This window comes from Lissotriton vulgaris, chromosome 7 (genome assembly GCF_964263255.1).
Source record: "Lissotriton vulgaris chromosome 7, aLisVul1.2, whole genome shotgun sequence".
In the NCBI taxonomy this organism is placed as follows: Eukaryota; Metazoa; Chordata; class Amphibia; order Caudata; family Salamandridae; genus Lissotriton; species Lissotriton vulgaris.
The window spans coordinates 1,588,187,126-1,588,205,449 of NC_141695.1; the positions used below are offsets into that span (position 1 = coordinate 1,588,187,126).

Below are 18,324 nucleotides of genomic sequence, written 5' to 3' on the forward strand. Positions count from 1 at the left end.
CCAAAAATTGGAAACAGTGCTCTGAGAAAGTTGATAGCATGACAGTGTATTATGGTTGTCTTATTTAGTACTTATTTTGACCATTCAAGCCGTAACCATATATATTTTCCCCCACGTCTAATTGATATTTTTGTTGATTTCACACTGTATTCTTCCATATATATGTAAATGGTAAACTTAACTTGGTTGTCTGTAGTTTAGTGTTCTGCAAACAAAATAATACACACTCCTCAAAATATTAGGATTGTAGTACTGGTATGATTACAAATGTGTTGCTGTTTATGCATCATTAAGAAATATTATGAGTTTTCTCCATGCTGTTTATTTGCCCATCTATGGTAGGCGGTCATGAATGACAGCACAATTTCTGTGTTTTTCCATTAAAAAAATGCAGCCAGAGAAACCTATTGTTTTGTCTCTTTGTGTTCAAACAAAAAAAAAGAGGGAGACCAAGAGTCTTTATTAGGAAGAAAGAATAAAAAAAGGCCTCCTGTAAGTTATAAAGAAATTGTGCGTCACTTTGGAGTACTGTGAGCTGGCCTTCAAGCGTGTTCTTCGAAATGAACCTGGTACTACCTGTGACCTTTTGAATTTATATTATTAGCGCTTTCAGTTCATAAAAACATTTTTTCACAGCAAACCAAGGAAACATACTTTTTAACATTGGATTCAAGCATCCAGGAGCCGCTGGTCCTTTTAAAAAGTGGTTGGGCAGAAAGATAAATATAAAGTCTAAGTGGGGGGTGGGGTGCAAAGCAGATGGGGAGAGGATGTAGTCACGTTCAAGTCAAAGCGTTGCCTCAACATCCTGTGATTCTGGGCAAATCGCATAGTCTCCTAGTGCCTACAGAAAATGCCCTTATGCAATGTAACTGCTAACTTGAACTAATGCTCACCACACCTATAGTTTGCTGGCGAGCCGCATTCACGCTTGTGGTGTGTCGCATTTCTAACCTTGCCTTGTAATGGCAGTGTTGAGCATAATGCAAACAGCCTTTCCTTCAGTGTAAAGTCACTCAAGCTTGAGGGTGAGGGTTAGGGCCCGATTGGCAATAGAAGGCTCCGGGTGTTTTCCCGGTGGGCCGGAAGGATGGGGGCCATCCATTTTTTGACTGCAGGCTGCCGTTTTTGTTACTGGGGGCCAGTTCTGCAGCAGTGCTGTAATATCGGCCCCCTGTAACAAAAGCAACAGCAGTGCTTATCATTAGCACCCCGACCCAGACACCCTGAGGCTTGTTAAACTGAAGGGCTGGCTTGTGTTCCTAGTCCATCCCTGGTGAGGGTAACTCGTTATTTCAGAAAAAAACCACACACTGTACTTAGACCTGTCACCAGGTACATGTACTTTCTATTCTGGGTTTCACATGTAGCCCTCTCAATAACAATAGCCACATGCATATAAAAAAATAAAACCGATACTCACCACTGGTCACCAGGGCCTAGAAGCACACTCTGGGCAATGGAGACGACACATAGTGCTTGAGTAATCCCACCCCTGCACTTCCTCTGAGCGCTTCGTCATTGTCACGTCACCGCAGCCTGAACAACTAATCTGTGTCATGCTGTTTTTAGGTCTCGCGTGGCGTAGGCTGCGCACATGCGCAGTCTTGCTCCCGAGATTTAATGACTCTCTGAGTAGCGAGGGTTACCCCCGCCCCTCTTCTCCATTGGCTGGCCTTCTAAACGCCAGCCAGCCATTAGAGAAGAGGTCTCAGTGTCGTCATTCTCTCCATCTAAGCCCCGTCCTTTTCGGATTGGGGATGTGTTTTTTTAGTTTTGTTCTACTAGTGACGTTCTAAGTCAAAAACACGCCCCCCAATCGCAAAAGGACGGGTCTTAGATCAAAAGAAGAACCATTTGTCTCTAAGCCCCGTCCTTTTAAGACTGGGGGGCGTGTTTTTGACTTGTTTACATCCTAGAAAGAAAGTAAAAAACATGTCCCCCCAATCGCAAAAGGACGGGGCTTAGAGACAAATGGCGAGCGCTTGAGCGCTTGTTATAGCATGAGCCCTAGGACCCCAGTCCTCGTCACGGTCATTATTCTTCTCTTGATTACCTTATTCCTGCCACTACAAAATGAAGAAAACAGAATTTTTATCCTACGTGACGTTTCAATCATGTGACAGTGCGTTACAAGTATTATTATTTTTTTTTTTCAGGTTGCACGCTCTTTAGTCTTTTGTCTTTTAAATATTTAGCCACGCCCCTTCAGATCTCCTCTCTCGCTGCTCTCTCCTCTGAAACCAGTGGCGATAAGAGTGGCGGGGCCAGAGAGGGTGAGTACCGTGGAGGTTAGTCGTTGCCTGTGAATGTTAGTGTGAAACGCTGCATCTCCCCTCACAACGGCCAACAGCATGGCTATATTTTTATGTGTCCGGGAGGTGAATAGTGAAGGCGCCAAAGCGCCCCATCCGGCATACGCTTAGCCGATATACTCACTTCAGTATGTACCGACCTGCAAGTACTGTAACGTGTATTGCATTTGGGAGGGTTCAGTCGTGGCTGGGAAAGGGTGTCTTGTGCTTTACAGTCTTAATATTGCCACACGACGTCAGTCTCGTGGTGATGTTCTCCAGATATACAACTGTTTATTGGAAGGGGCGCCAGCGTTTAAGTCTTTTTCACTTATGCCCTCATACCTTTGCGCGTGTTCTCACCCTATAACACCTTTAACCGTACCCCAAATTAAAATACACAGCCTCATTGCACATTGTACAATTAGACAGTTGTGGTACCTTTTGTATCGACTTCTGCCCCCAAAAGTTTGGGTCAGTTGATGCAGTTCTCATGTGCGCACACTTTGCTTGCGACCCAAAGTGATGAGTCGTTCTTAAATTCTGTACATATATAGGCTCGTTTTTGTTAATAAAATAGGTATCACAGAGAGGGTGGGGATGTTGTGCTCAATATGTGCAAGTCTCCTTTGTCATGTTATCCGTCTGATGAGTTTATAGTCCATCTTGGCAGGGATTTCCTGGAATAGAATACTGCTCCGCTGTTTCCGTCACTCCAAGTGTGCTGTTTAGCAACATGCTCGGGGGCATGTCAGACCGCTCAGAAGATCCTGTTCGCGTGCCCCCCCCCCATAAATGTTTTCTTGCAGCTTTGTGCTCCATGGTGTCCACGTCAGCCGGACACGCCCTAGGTGGATTCAGATCTCCTTTATATAAAGCCATTTAGTTTACATCGATGATGCTACGCGAGTGAGAATACCGTTACACACGGAGTCACGGTTTGCGAGAGGGAACAGGTATACTAGCGACCCAAAAGCAAAATACGGAAGTGTACATTGAATGGACAGATAGATCCACGTGCATATTCCCGAGCAGTTAATACGGAAATGCCTTCATATGGAGTTCGTTGTACTTGATTGATTTCATTATGGTATTGCTAGTATTTTATCTTCAGCTGTGATTGCCAGGCTTACACTGAAATGCTAAATGGCAATGTTTCAACCCAGATTTACACTATGCGGGTGGGGCTTCCTCTCACTGAATAAGGCTTCTGGTTGCACAATAGTAGTCCTGGGACCCCCGCCTGTAAATCCTCCCCTCCCCAGCTCCATACTGCAGGCTCAATCCTCTCTCGGGGCACAGGAACCCCTGCCCGCGTCTAGGGACGGAGGCCCGCAATTGCCAGGCCCAAGACGGTGACCTCTAGGCTTCATCCAGACCCGAGTTCTTCAAGCCCCCTCTGCATTCCTCGGGCTTTCACGGGCTCTCGCTCAAGGGCAAAATATCACTGCCAAGGGTGGGGTCTTTATCCGTCCCTGGGACCTTTTTAAGAGAAGGACGGCGACAAAGTCAAATGTCAGGCAAAGCGGAAGTGACATCGCATCATTTGGTCAGACCTCTTGACCCACCCATAATCTTGTACCAGTCTCCTCTTCATGCAGAGGAACTATGGGATTGAGTGGATGTTCTAGAAAGCAAGCAAGTTCCTTAGCTCGCACCCTCTTCACTCCTGTCGGGCCTTCAAGACAGCTGAGACCAGGTGAAGAAAGAGCAGTGTGTGGCTCTGTGTGTGTGTGGCTCTGTGTGGCTCTGTGTGTTTGTGTGGCTCTGTGTGTGGCTCTGTGTGTGTGTGTGGCCCTGTCTGTGTGTGTGTGTCTGTGGCTCTGTGTGTGTGTTCTGTGTGTCTGTGGCTCTGTGTGTCTGTGGCTCTGTGTGTGTCGCTGTGTGTGTGGCTCTGTGTGTGTCGCTTTGTGTGTGGCTCTGTGTGTGTGTGTGCAAATGCAATAGGTGTCGCATCAATCAATCATAGGCATTTATAGAGCGCTCCACTTACCCGGAGGGTCTCAAGGCGCTAGGGGGGGGGAGGGTGCTGCTGCTACCCGAACAGCCAGGTCTTGAGCTTCTTCCTGAAGGCGAGGTGGTCTTGGGTCAGGCGCAGGTCGGGAGGGAGGGAGTTCCAGGTCTTGGCGGCCAGGTAGGAGAAGGACCTTCCTCCTGTTGTCGTTCTTCGGATGCGGGGGACGGCGGCGAGGGCGTGACTGGCTGATCGGAGGTGTCGTTTGGGAGCGTAGAAGTTGATGCGGTTGTTGAGGTAGCTCGGGCATTTGCGAGAGTTTAAGCTATTGGCATTGTAAATGACAATGCCATTTATTTATCTGTTTTCAAAGCCAGCACACAAATAAAGTTTGTCATTTACAATGCCTATAGCTCTACCTTTTAAAAAGGCGAGACTGTTGCATTGTAAATGCTTGTTCTAGCAAACCGAATGAGAGCAAAGCATGGATTGGTGTGGTAGCCTGAACCATCAATCCGTGTCATGCTGTTTTTCTAGTAAACAGAATGAGAGCAAAGCAACAATTGATGTGAGCAGGGGACCCCATATCTCCAAAGGAGATTGGGGCAGCTGAGCTGCATTTCTGCCTTGTTCCTTAGCACTGCAGTTCAGAAGCCTAAAGTATGCATGTCTGGTTGGCCACAGTAACACATCTGTCCAACCAGACATGCGAACCAGGCTTTAGCTGCTGACTGCCAATTAGCAGGTTTGACCACACCCTGTCCTACCCAGACTGGAAGAACACGCTTCAGCCACAGTAAATAATAATCTATGGAAATTTTGATTTTGCACTTTCGATTAGCAATGCATGTGGGGGCAATAGAGGTAGCGGGTCAACCCCCCTACGCCCCAATGAAAAAAACGCCACTGCCAGAACCCTACTAGCATGGCATTCCAATAACACATGGTATGCATAGCACATTGGGCACATGGGGAAACGTTTGACTAAAACTGTATCTTTTTATGGTCTGTACTGTTTGTGTGCCATTGATATACGAAATAAAGTTATTTGATTTGACTAAAACTATTTTACTGCAATGTGTGACATAAGCCAACAAATACTGCAGCAAAGAACATGTAAAAACAATTTCTAGCAAACATTATGGCAGCAGGTCCATTATTTAAAAAGACAAATTCCAGGCACCAGACAGGGAATCCGATACATTTATGTCTCTTCAAAACGAATGCATTAGATGGATAAATAGCTCACATGCTCAGAAATGGGTGGGATGACCACGGACTCCAAGTCCAATCTGGGTGAGGTGCATTCATGCTCAAATTTTGAAAGCTAAAGCTTGGGTTTATAGAGCAGAGATGGCTGCCTAGACGTCCTTTAGGTGGCGCGGCAGAGGGAGCAGCACAGAGCCTCACCTGCCTGCCTGCATCATTTTTGCATGCAAAAACAACAGTTGATGGACAGAATGCGGAACAATGTCATACATTCACCCCAGTACAGAGATCTTGGCCTAAATACATCGTTGTTTTGTTCACCAGGCCATTCCAGTTTGAACACAGCCATATGCAAATCAGTCTTGACCCTGTGCCCCATGACAACAGTCCAGCCCGAACTGCCAAGCCAGGTCCTCCCTGGGCTGGAAACAAGCATCCTAGGACCGGTTTCGGGCTTTCAGCCCTCATCAGCCAGGGGCTTGGCAGTTCGGGCTGGACTGTTCCCATTAGGCACAGGGTCAGACTGATTTGCATATGGCCATGTCTGAACTGGGGTGGCGGAGTGAGCTAAAGAATGTTGATGGTTTAAACCCAGATCAGTTGACTGGGGGTGAGTGCTTGCGATGTTCAACACTACGTCCATCATCCCCTTTGGTTTTGCTTTGTTCGCCCTAAGTTGGCAGGGTATGCCCAGACGTAGGTCCCTTGCTCACTTTGCCACTGGATTCAAGCTAGCCTGGCTGATGATGGCTGATTAGCCAGAAACCGGTCCCAGGCTGCTTGTTTCCGGTCCAGGAAGGACATGGCTTGGCAGTTCAGGCTGGACTGTTCCCTTGAGGCACAGGGTCAGACTGATTTGCATATGGCCATGTCTGAACTGGGGTGGCGGAGTGAGATAAAGAATGGTGATGCATTAAACCCAGATCAGTTGACTGGGGGTGAGTGTTTGCAATGTTTAACACTCCGTCCATCATCCCCTTTGGTTTTGTATAATTTTCGCAGCACTTGTCGCCACTCCATCACATGCTGGTGTCAACATATTCTCATATTGGTGGATGGGGTGCAGGGCATCATGTCTCCAGCGAAACAGCGGGTGCGAGGCTGTCTGCCATCTTTTCATTGGCGGCAACAGGAGATTTGGAAGTAAGTCTGCATGGATGGCTGGTGGAACAGAACTTGCTATCACTCTAAAAGGGCGACTTGCAATATTCAATTGATGCATGTTTGGCGTTGCTTTACTCCACCTATATGAGTGTCACCTTAGTGGAGCTTCTGCACCAAAACGTTAAAGAAAGACAAACTTTGGAGTACCAAAAGATGGTGAATATGGATAACAGCTATTTCACCATTTCTCACTAGAAGTTAATGTCTCCTCAAAGTGCACACTGGATTGTGTGGATGACCGTAGGGTCTCCAACAAGTAGCTCGTGAGCTACCTCTGAGTAGCTCATCTGTGCAGACCAACTTATTGAATTAGAAAGCTTTTGCTTGGTTGAATTATTAAAAAAAGTTCAATTGATGGACAGAAAGCAGAACAATGTCATACATTCACCCTAGTACAGAGATCTGGGCCTAAATTCATCGTTTGTTTTGCTCCCCATGCCATTCCAGTTTGAACCCAGCCATAGGCAAATCAGTCTTTAGCCTGTGCCCAATGGGAACAGCCTAACCCGAACTGCAAGGCCAGGTTCTCCCTGAACTGAAAAGAAGCATCCTAGGACCTGTTTTAGGGTTTCACCCTTCTTCAGCCAGGATAGATTCACTCCAATAGCATGGAGAGCACAGGACCCATGTCTTTACATACCCTTCCCACTCGGGCTGACAAATGCAAAAAGAACAAATGATGGACAGAATGCAGAACAATGTCATAGATTCACCCCAGTACAGAAATCGGGGCCTAAATACATCGTTTTTTTGCTCCCCGTGCCATTCCAGTTCGATCCCAGCCATATGTAAATCAGTCTTGACCCTGTGCCCAATGCGAACAGTCCAACCCGAACTTCAAAGCCAGGTCCTCCCTGGACTGAAAAGAAGCATCCTAGGACCGGTTTTGGGGGTTCACCCCTCCTCGGCCAGGATAGCTTGACTATAGTGGCATGGAAAGCACGGGACTAAAGAATGATGTTGGATTTAACCCAGATCTGTGACTGGGGGTGAGTATCTGAAAAGTTTCAGCGCTCTGTCCATCATCTCCTTGTGTTTGCTTTGTTTGCCCAAAGTTGGCAGGGTATGCCCAGACGTGGGTCCCTTGCTCACTTTGCCACTGGATTCAAGCCAGACTTGCTAATGAGGGGTGTTACCTTTAAACAGGTCCCAGGATGCTTGTTTCCGGTCCAGGGAAGACATGGCTTGGCAGTGCAGTCTGGACTGTTCCCATGAGGCACAAGGCCAAGACTGATTTGGATATAGCTGTGTCTGAACTGGGATGGCAAAGTGAGCTTCAGAATGATGATGGATTCAACCCATATCTGTGACTGGGGGTGAGTGTCTGAAAAGTTTCAGTGCTCGGTCCATCATCTCCTTTTGTTTGCACTAAGTTGGCATGGTATGCCCAGACGTGGGTTCCTTGCTCACTTTGCCACTGGGTTCAAGCTAGCCTGGCTGATAAGAGGTGTTACCCCGAAACCGGTCCCAGGATGCATGTTTCTGGTCCAGGGAATACTATAGAGTTGTGTTTGCGGGGACCGCAGGTACATCCCCAAAGAGGCACACCAATACTGATCATCAAACGTGATTCAAAAGTTCATTTGAAAGGTAACATTTATTTTCTTCAATGTTTTTTTGTATTCCTTTTTTGGATTGTTTTACTGATATTCAAAGCATATCAGATGACAACATGGTTAAACATATGAACAGTTGTTTCCAATGCATTTCGGGCTGTTCAGCCCTTGATCACGGAAGAGCTGAGGAGGAAGAATACAAAAGAAGGTGTCAGAGGTAACGTGACTATGCAGCATGAGAGTTATATCCAAGTGCTCGTGGTGTTAGAATCTAGTTGAAGAAACGGGTGCCAAATGATAAAGTGAAAGGTGAAGGGGTTGTTCCAGAATTTATCAATGGTGATTACACAGAAAGATAGAGGTGTGTAACCGACGTGTAGAAAAACGGGTAGTGACATTAATATCAACGAAGTGCTCGATATTAGCGCAAGCACTTCGTTGATATTGATAGTAAAACAATCCAAAAAAGGAATACAAAAAAACATTGAAGAAAATAAATGTTACCTTTCAAATGAACTTTTGAATCACGTTTGATGATCAGTATTGGTGTGCCTCTTTGGGGATGTACCTGCGGTCCCCGCAAACACAACTCTATAGTATTACTCAGCGGTGTTTAGACGGATAACACCACCCTCGGAGAGCACCCAGAACCTTAACAACCCCTCGCCTACATACTCTTCAGCCTAGTTGTGCACCCCCCATACTCTCTTTTGTCATATCTCTGGTCCAGGGAAGACATGGCTTGGCAATTTGGTCTGGACTGTTCCCATGAGGCACAGGGTCAGGACTGATTTGCATATAGCTGTGTCTGAACTGGGGTGGCGAAGTGAGCTAAAGAAGGATGCTTGATTCAACCCGGATCTGTGACTGGGCGAGAGTCTTTGAAAAGTTTCAGCACTCCGTCCATCATCTTCTGTTTGCTTGGTTGTATTATTATACATATAAAATAATTTAAATTATACAGCAATAACCATATTAGTAGCGCTCAATGGGTTTCATTGAACATAAGTAGCTCTCAGTACAGAAAAGGTTGGCGACCCATGCGTCTCTCTCCCAAGTGATTATGTGGAGGTGTACTGACTTTTTTCACACCTTGATTCATTGGGGAAAGAAGATGACTGAATCACTGCTGACTCTATGAACATGTAGGCAGAAACAAGCTGATTAGAACAAGCATTTGCATAGCCAATAGGTCTCGCCTTTGGGGAATTGCAAGTGTTTAGCCAGCAGGAACATTATTCACCAGTTACTTGACATTTTTATTGTTGCCTGAAAACTCCTGCAAAAATAGTTGATGGACAGAATGCAGAACAGTGTCATACATTCACCCCAGTACAGAGATCTGGGCCTAAATCCATCGTTTTTTTGCTCACCACACCACCCCAGTTCAGCCATGGCCATATGCAAATCAGCCTTGACCCTGTGCCTCTTGGGAACAGTCCAGCCCGAACTGCCAAGCCATGTCTTCCCTGGACCGGAATCAAGCATCCTAGGACCGGTTTCTGGCTATCAGCCGTCTTCAGCCAGGATAGCTTGACTCCAGTGGCGTGGAGCGCACGGGACTCCCGTCTGAGCATACCCGTCCCACTCGGGGTGACAAATGCAAAAACAACAGTTGATGGACAGAATGCAGAACAATGTCATACTCCTGGACACGAGTAATTCGGCAGCAGGAGGTTTTAAACCAATGCTAATTCTAAATACACAGCGCTGTACATTCCTCCCCCAAAGTACCAGAAGAATCTCTGTGACAAAAGTAGTAACTCACTGCTTATCCTTACATGGTATGTGTTCTTTACAGTAGGATCTTAACTCTTCGCGCTAGTACATGGCGAGTTAAAATTGCCTGCCAGCAAACACAAACAACTCTTACCTTTTTCCGGCAGGAAGATTATAATCACTGTTATGTTTTAAACTCACTTACCAAGTCTCAGAGTCACAACTCTGTGCTGCAGCTTGGAAAATAAAGCATGCTGCCTCAGACTGCAACTGAACCCCCTCTCTCCAGTCTGAGCAGAAGGACACTTCTCCTAGAATCTGAAACCATCTTTTGCAAACTGTGGGACTTTTTGGAGTAACTTGAAATAAAACTGCAACAACAGATAAAGTTCTTGGAGAATCTAGCCATGCTTTGAAAAAAAACGGTACCTTGCAGCATTTCTTCTCTTAAAAGCACAGAAGAACAGTTATTACAAGCAGTTAGAACTAAGTCATGTGCACACGTTTAGGTAGATGGTTTTAGTGTAAAAAAACGCTATTTAAGTACTTTTCGTTCAGAAAATATGAAGGTTGACATCAGGAGTCTTTTTAAAGATATTTATATATCAAACCAGATCAATACAGAAAGGAAAGCCAGCCGACACGTGTTTTGTCACAAGACAATACAATTGTGACTCTTCAGGGCTGTAGTGGGGAAAAATCTGTGGTGCGAGAATTGCAGTATCGGTGATACTTCCAACCTGGCAAGACACGGGCTCTTCAAACTAATTGACAGCTAGAAAGGTTCAAAATGTGTTCAAAAAGTGTTTCAGAAGTAATCTGAAAACACGTATCAGGGTTGTGGAATTTATTGAAATATGTACTTGTCCATGGGACAAGTAGCTTCATAAATCTACTTGTCCTGTAACAAAATCCACTTGTCCCTTTGGTGCTATGTAGTGCACCGTCAAATAATGGCTGCAATCTCTTTGTAGAAGAGCTCTGATAATAGCCTCTCTGGTTATGTCAGGCTAATACTATAGAAGGATTTGAATTTTGGAGGTTTTCACCAGCTCTTCTCTAATCTTTTCCCATACTGAGAAAGGTCGGAAATTTACCCCTGACGGCAGAAGTAAAGTTTCTTCCAGGGCTGGGAAAAATGTGGTTGGAGAAAAAGTGAACTTGTAAACACTCAACAGATTTCCGCTGGGGCATATTCATATTTGCTCATGCTAAGATGCAATTCACTAATATTTTCTAGGACTACGGTTTTCTGGCCTACTTAAGGATATTCATGTGAATTCATGAAAAACGTAAATCTCCTTTAATACAAGGAGATATATCATGGGTGCACTTTCGTGACTTTAACATTTAAGCCCCTAATGAAATTTGAGTTAACCAAGACCTTTTGTTTTAATTGAAATGCTATCTCTTCCTATCTGTGAGCTGGCTTCATTGTGTGTGACAGCATTCTGCTCTTTTACAAAGTAGTTTTGTTCAGTGCCGGGAATTTCTATGGCAATGTGGCCTTTATGAGACCAAATACTAGCTGTCTAGTAAGAACTCGCTGGCAAACAGCACCACGCCTACCTGATAATCCCAAGGTAGAGAAAGGAGCACAATGTAGGCCAAGTGAGTAATCAGAACATTTAAATACCCCCCACGTTGATTCAAAGTTCTTATGACACCAAGCAAGCGAAAAAAAGTAATTGGAATCCTCTCCACAATAGCTCTCTTGCCTCTTCCATCTAAGCATCTATCCATTCATCATTTCACCCACTGATATCTAGCATTTCACCTTTACATTGGCACTCATTCATTCTTTAATCCATTACATTTCACTAATCTGTTCATCCATCTGTTCATCTGTCTCTCAATCCACTCATCCATATCCAAACCTACCCATTCATCTCCAAACCTATCCATTTCAACCATCCATCCATCCTTTCGCTCATCCATACACCTTCCCTTTCACTCCATCCATATACCCTTCCATTCACTTCATATTTCCACCCTCCCTTTCACTCATCCTTCCACCCACCCTTCGACCCATCCATCAATCCATCCATTTATCCTTTACATTCATCCATCCTTTCGCTCTCTAATCCTTACACCCTGTAACCCATCCACTCATTCACCCTTTCCCTCATTATAACATCCTTTGTCCATCCACCATCCCAGTCACTCATTCATCCATCCATCTAGCCAGCCACACTTCTACTCACTCATCCTTTCACCCACACATCCATTCATCCTTTCAAATTAATTACAAGTCTTTGTCTGCGGAGCTGCAGAAAGAAGAGGCCCATCAAGAGCTCCACCACCTCTACTGTAGCTGATAAAGCCTATCCTGCCATCTCCAAACCTATTGATCCAACTGATCCATCCCGCCTTCCTTTCACTCATCCATCCTTTTGCTCATCCATCCATCCTTTCACCCCACACATCCTCCTTTTCACTCCTATTCATCCACCCTTTCACTCACCCCTCCATCCATCCACCCCATCCATTCTCCTTTTCACTCATCTATCCACCTACCCTTTCACTTCATCCATTTATGCTTTCGCTCATCCACCCTTTCACCCATCCATCTTCCGTTTCGCTCATATATCCATCCACCCTTTCACGAATCCCTCCATCCACCTTTAAACTCAACTCTCCACCCACCAAGCCATCCGTCAACCCTTCCACCCAGCCACCCACCCCTCCATCCCTCACCCAGTCAGCTATCTATTCATCTACTCTCTCACCCCTTAATCCACCCTTTCAGTAAGTCGTCCATCCTTTCACTCATCAATCCACTTTCAACCTATCCATCCACTCACCCATCCCTTCATTCACCCTTGCTCTTTTCCTCCCATTCTCACACATCCATCCTTCTATCCATCCACCTATCCATTCACCCTTTCACTCCACTCATTCATCCATCTATCCATCCAGCCTTTCACTCATTCATCCATGCATCCATCGAGTCACCCTTTCACTCAATGTATGCATCTATCATCCACTCTTGCACGTATTCATCCATGCATCTGTATATCCACCCTTTCACTCATTCATCCATGCATCTATCCATTCACCCATTAATGTATGCATCTATCATCCACTTTTGCAAGTATTCATCCATGCATTTATACATCCACCCTTTCAGTTATTCATACATGCACCTATCCATTCACCCTTTCACTCATTAATTTATGCATCTATCATCCACTCTTGCACGTATTCATCCATGCATCTATACATCTACCCTTTCATGTATTCATACATGCACCTATCCATCCACTCATTCATCCATGCACCTATCCATCCACCCTTTCACTCATTCATCCAGTTATGGATTTAAAAATCCACCCTTATGCTCCACTCATTCATCCATCCATCCAGCCTTTCACTCATTCATCCATGCATCTATCCATTCACCCATTAATGTATTCATCTATCATCCACACTTGCACGTATTCATCCATGCATCTATACATCTACCCTTTCACGTATTCATACATGCACCTATCCATCCACTCATTCATCCATGCACCTATCCATCCACCCTTTCACTCATTCATCCAGTTATGGATTTAAAAATCCACCCTTACGCTCCACTCATTCATCCATCCATCCAGCCTTTCACTCATTCATCCATGCATCTATCCATTCACCCATTCACTCATTAATGTATTCATCTATCATCCACTCTTGCACGTATTCATCCATGCATCTGTATATCCACCCTTTCACTCATTCATCCATGCATCTATCCATTCACCCATTAATGTATGCATCTATCATCCACTTTTGCACGTATTCATCCATGCATTTATACATCCACCCTTTCAGTTATTCATACATGCACCTATCCATTCACCCTTTCACTCATTAATTTATGCATCTATCATCCACTCTTGCACGTATTCATCCATGCATCTATATATCCACCCTTTCACTCATTCATCCATGCATCTATCCATTCACCCATTAATTTATGCATCTATCATCCACTCTTGCACGTATTCATCCATGCATTTATACATCCACCCTTTCAGTTATTCATACATGCACCTATCCATTCACCCTTTCACTCATTAATTTATGCATCTATCATCCACTCTTGCACGTATTCATCCATGCATCTATATATCCACCCTTTCACTCATTCATACATGCATCTATTCATCCACCCTTTCACTCACTCAAACACTCTTTCAAGTCCATTATGGGCCTTTGTCTGTGGACCAGCAGACTGAAGAGGCCCATCAAAAAGTTCACAGCTGCTGTAGTTTCTACAGCAGTGTGTTCACAATGCACTGGTGCAGGCACAACGTGACATGAGAGGCCTAGTGCAAGGACAGAATTGGGTGTGGCCTTAGGCCTGCATGAAAACCCATGGGGAAACTAATGAGCTTTAATGTAAGCCCTCGATGTGTGAGATATGAGAGGCCAAGGGGAGTGGGTCAGAGATGTTAGAGAGGGCGGCTAAGGGGGTGGGGTGGGGTGAGCAGGTTCGGGCACTGGGTTTAACATAAGGTGTACAGGAAAGGCAAAGTGCAAAGGAGGGGGTGCATGAGAAGGGAAAGCAAAGTGAGTTAAATATGAGGCCCAGGAGTGGAGTAGAGAATACAAGGCAGGGGTCATACAGTTCAAGTCAGAGCAAGGGGCCAAGAGGCAGATAAGGCAGCCTCTTACATGGGGCCTGGAAGCTACACGAGCACGAGCTATTTCCAACTTTAAGCTCTGCTTTATCATTTTGTTGTTCTGTTCTGGGGAAATTAAAGTGCAGGCCCCAGCTTTTGCATTCACTCTTTCACTGCCAATAAACTGCTCAGAGCATCTTATTAACTGGCTGTGACCTACAGGGTTGAACAGCTGTGTATCGGATTACCATAAAACGGTCTACTTGTCTTTAGGACAAAATATAAATTAAAACCTCTTGCCCTCCTAAGAAATCTAGATGTCTCGGGCGTCGGGAGATAGGAATTCCACACCCCTGACGTATGAACGGACGTGTAAGTCCGTGAAACCGGGATACCTATGCTCCCTTGATTGGGTGGATGGTAGTCCCGTCCTGAATTCCAGTATAATGGACTATTGTGCTAATCACATTTTTTTATTGGACATCCTGCTGGCCTCGCTCCAAGGAGGAGAAAAGCAGTTTGAGTATCGTTAAATTAGGCAGCAGTAGCACCTGTTATTCACGATGCCTAGAAGCCATAAAGCGCCTTAGAATACATGTTAATAATGTTGCATAGAACATTTCTGTTATAGTCTGACTGCCTCTAAGTCGCGAGAGGAGTCACGCCAAAGCCAGCTCAGAGCAGCCTCAAAGTTGGTGAAAACATACAAATGGCACAGTGCTGAGCAGTACACTGCACAGTTGTTACCACTTCGTTAGAATATGAGGCACAGGAACTTAGTAAATTAAAACCAAGGTCCCAACTTTCCTGGGATACCTGTCAGCAATATAGGCACACACTTGCAGCAACATTCAAGTAAAAATGACTTCTTTATCTCTCCTCAAAAATAACAAGCACATGGCATGCGTAAAGCAGCATTCTGCGTCCACGCTCCTTTCTATAGTCGCTTCCACACTGGGGGACAGGATCTTACAATAAGCTTACACACTGTGTAAAGCACTTTAGCCAAGCTGCAAGCCTCTAAAAGCAGATTTACATTCACTGAGAAAGCAGAAACAGATAACCAATAAGCTAAACCATTTTGCTAAAATCAGTGGTAAGTACGATAAACTAAAACCCAGAAACACGCACTTCTAAACACCTGAGAAGAAAATAATAGCCTTCGTCCACATGCGAGGTCAGTCGATACAAACGACTCCGGCATTTACACTGCTTAGCTACAAAATACAAAGAAAATCAATCCATATTCACTTAGGGACGGGAAATGATAGGCACCCTGGTGTCGCGAAGGAAAGTAAACATGCCGTGGAGGGGGGCAGGCGCCGGCTGGGTGGAGAAAGGGGGAGCGGGTGGAGGACCGGGCACGAGCCACTCGGGTCACACGCCACTCAGGTCACACATGTACGCCCGGCGGCTGGGACGCGCTGGGCAGCCTTGGCGCACCTACCATCTTCCTTGTCCATTACCATTATCCTCAGGGGCATTCGATGTTTAGTCCCCAGCAGGCACTCCACTCCAGGCAGGGGTGAGGTGGGGGCTGCTCCTAAGAACAGTGCCGGCTCCGGTGAGCTACAGTCAACCAAATTGTCCTGCAGCAGCGAGTGAGCTCTAATTACCCGCCGCTCTGCCGGCTTTTAACCCAGATTGCAGTCAGCTACTATTACATTCCCAAGTGAAGCACTTTGCGATATCACACGCAGTGACACCTACTTCTGTGCCTTGGAATAACAAGCATTGCCTTAGAAAATATTTGCAATGTTATATGTCTCGCATTTAAATGCGAGACATATTCAAACGGACGCATTGCGCGGCTGTGCTTTAAAAGTGAAAGTGGGTAAGCGCGCTCAATGGAAGCGATTTCCAATCACGAGCCAGCGTTTTCCATAAACCGAACCCTCCCACGTCACGCAAAACAAAGATGGCGTCGGCCTGTCCAGATGGGACGTCCTCAAATTGAACAAGGCGGTAACCAAGCAGCCCGATCTCAAGTCACGCCCCACTGTTTACCATAAACGATGACACAAGCCAATGGGAAAGAGGGGCGGGGCTTTAAGTCCCTTCTGAATCCGTATCGATTCCAAGAAGCCCTCGTAGAGCGAGCAACGCATGCGCGCTGCAACTCCAGGCGAGACCTAGAAAGGACATGTGCATACTTCTTTACTACAGGAATCTGACCTTTCCTCTCCTCCTCCAAAGACTCTGTTCAAGTCAGGCTGATGAGGTTTCTTGGAGAGTGCACACAGAAGATGCTGTTACTGGGAGCATGTGGATACTGTAAATGCCTTTACTAGGCACGTGTAGATTGGCAGTATTGTTTCTCTTTTTAAAAAAAAAAAAATTTTGTAAACCTTTATTGTGCATAAAAAAATTAACAAATACGGGCCCACAACCGTCAGGCCGGCCACGATACTTTTAGCACAAGAGCGAACAATACAGATTCCCAGCGGCACCAGGATGGATAGCAACAATCATGGAATAACACTGCAAACAATTACGTGCCACTAGGAAAACAGGAGCAGTGAAGGTTAGTTTTTAAATTTTTTGTAAGTGTAAAACATAAACCGTGAAGGATAGAGATCAAGGAGTACTGAGTCCGTATCATTGCTTCACATCATGAGCAGGCAACAGCATAGTATGGAATCAACCGTATAAGCTAGCATCTGAGACAACATGGCGGATCAAGGCAAAACAGCAAGAACGTAAACTGGCAAGTACACGCCACGCACAGCGCCACCGACTCCCACTAACCCTTCCCTCGGACCCAGGACAGAAATAGGTAAAGAAAAGCGCAGAAAATAGAAGGCCCATAGAAATGAATTATATGAAATTAAACCCCCCCCCCCCCACCCTACATCAATGCGGAGGCTACGGCCTACCCCCCCCTGCAGTGTGTCTGTCGCCCACTAAAGAACCCGAAATATAGAAAAAGGAAAGGGAGAAATAGAAAAAGAATTCCCTAATACTGGAGGAGGGCCAAATTCCAAATCACCCGAACTCCCCGGCCATTAAATCTCTCCACTTCCCACAACAACAAAGTCAGAGCGTCCCTACATAGAGAAAGCAGGGAGAGACATTAGAAATCGCTTCAGCACGCGTCGAGGAGGCGTCCCGCCCCGGGCCCCCACCCGTCCCTCAAGCACAGTTAACACGAAGAAGGTCACTCCTAACCCTGGCCAGATTTAAAGCGTCCACCCAAATATGACCCCGGATAACACACCGCCCCAGATAGAACAAAGGGATAAGATGGCCGCCCTCTACAAGGAGAAGGTCCCCCTGCACAGATTGTACACACCCAGTCACAGGCCATGGCATTGATCCAGAATAGTGCCGCACCCAAGTCCACCCAATGCAGCATAAAACAGCGACTTAAACCCACAGCATCTCCAGCCTGGGCAGCGTAGAAACATAGTTGCATCCCCAGCTGAGCCACAAACGAGGATAGGGGTTCATTGTCCGACAGTGAGAGCTGAGGCAGGCTAGGAAACAATGTAGCTTCCACGACATGGGCTGGCGGCAGTCCTGCAGAGATTCCAGTCTCAGAATGTTGCTCCAGCTGATAGTTTCGCGGCAACAATGTCCCCATTTCGATTTCAGGAGAGACTCGGTCGATCCCACAAGGGGGGCCAGCTGGCGAGGCACTCTCCGGCCCGAGAGCGACTGCTTCCAACTTCACGCCGAGCGCACAGTAGCGATCATGCCAGTCTGCCCTTAAATCGGCTAGCGCTGCGAGGATGGAGGCATGGGTGATGCTAGGCGGCCGATCTAGTGAATCGGCAGTGCGGAGTTCAGCAAAGTGTTCCGACCGCCACTTGAAGCCA

At 46.0% G+C, this 18,324-nt stretch overlaps 1 protein-coding gene across 4 annotated transcripts in view; it reads left to right on the plus strand.

The window, feature by feature from the left end:
* CSTF1 (cleavage stimulation factor subunit 1) overlaps positions 1 to 18,324 on the plus strand; it is a 66,541-nt gene that overhangs the window by 6,645 nt on the left and 41,572 nt on the right. For 2 of the 4 annotated variants that reach the window (XM_086932489.1, XM_086932490.1), the window contains exon 2: positions 2,160 to 2,276. The exons of the other annotated variants lie outside the window; for them this stretch is intronic. The gene's annotated coding sequence lies outside the window, so the exon portion shown is untranslated. The remainder of the gene's footprint in view (positions 1 to 2,159; positions 2,277 to 18,324) is intronic. 4 annotated transcript variants of the gene reach the window in all.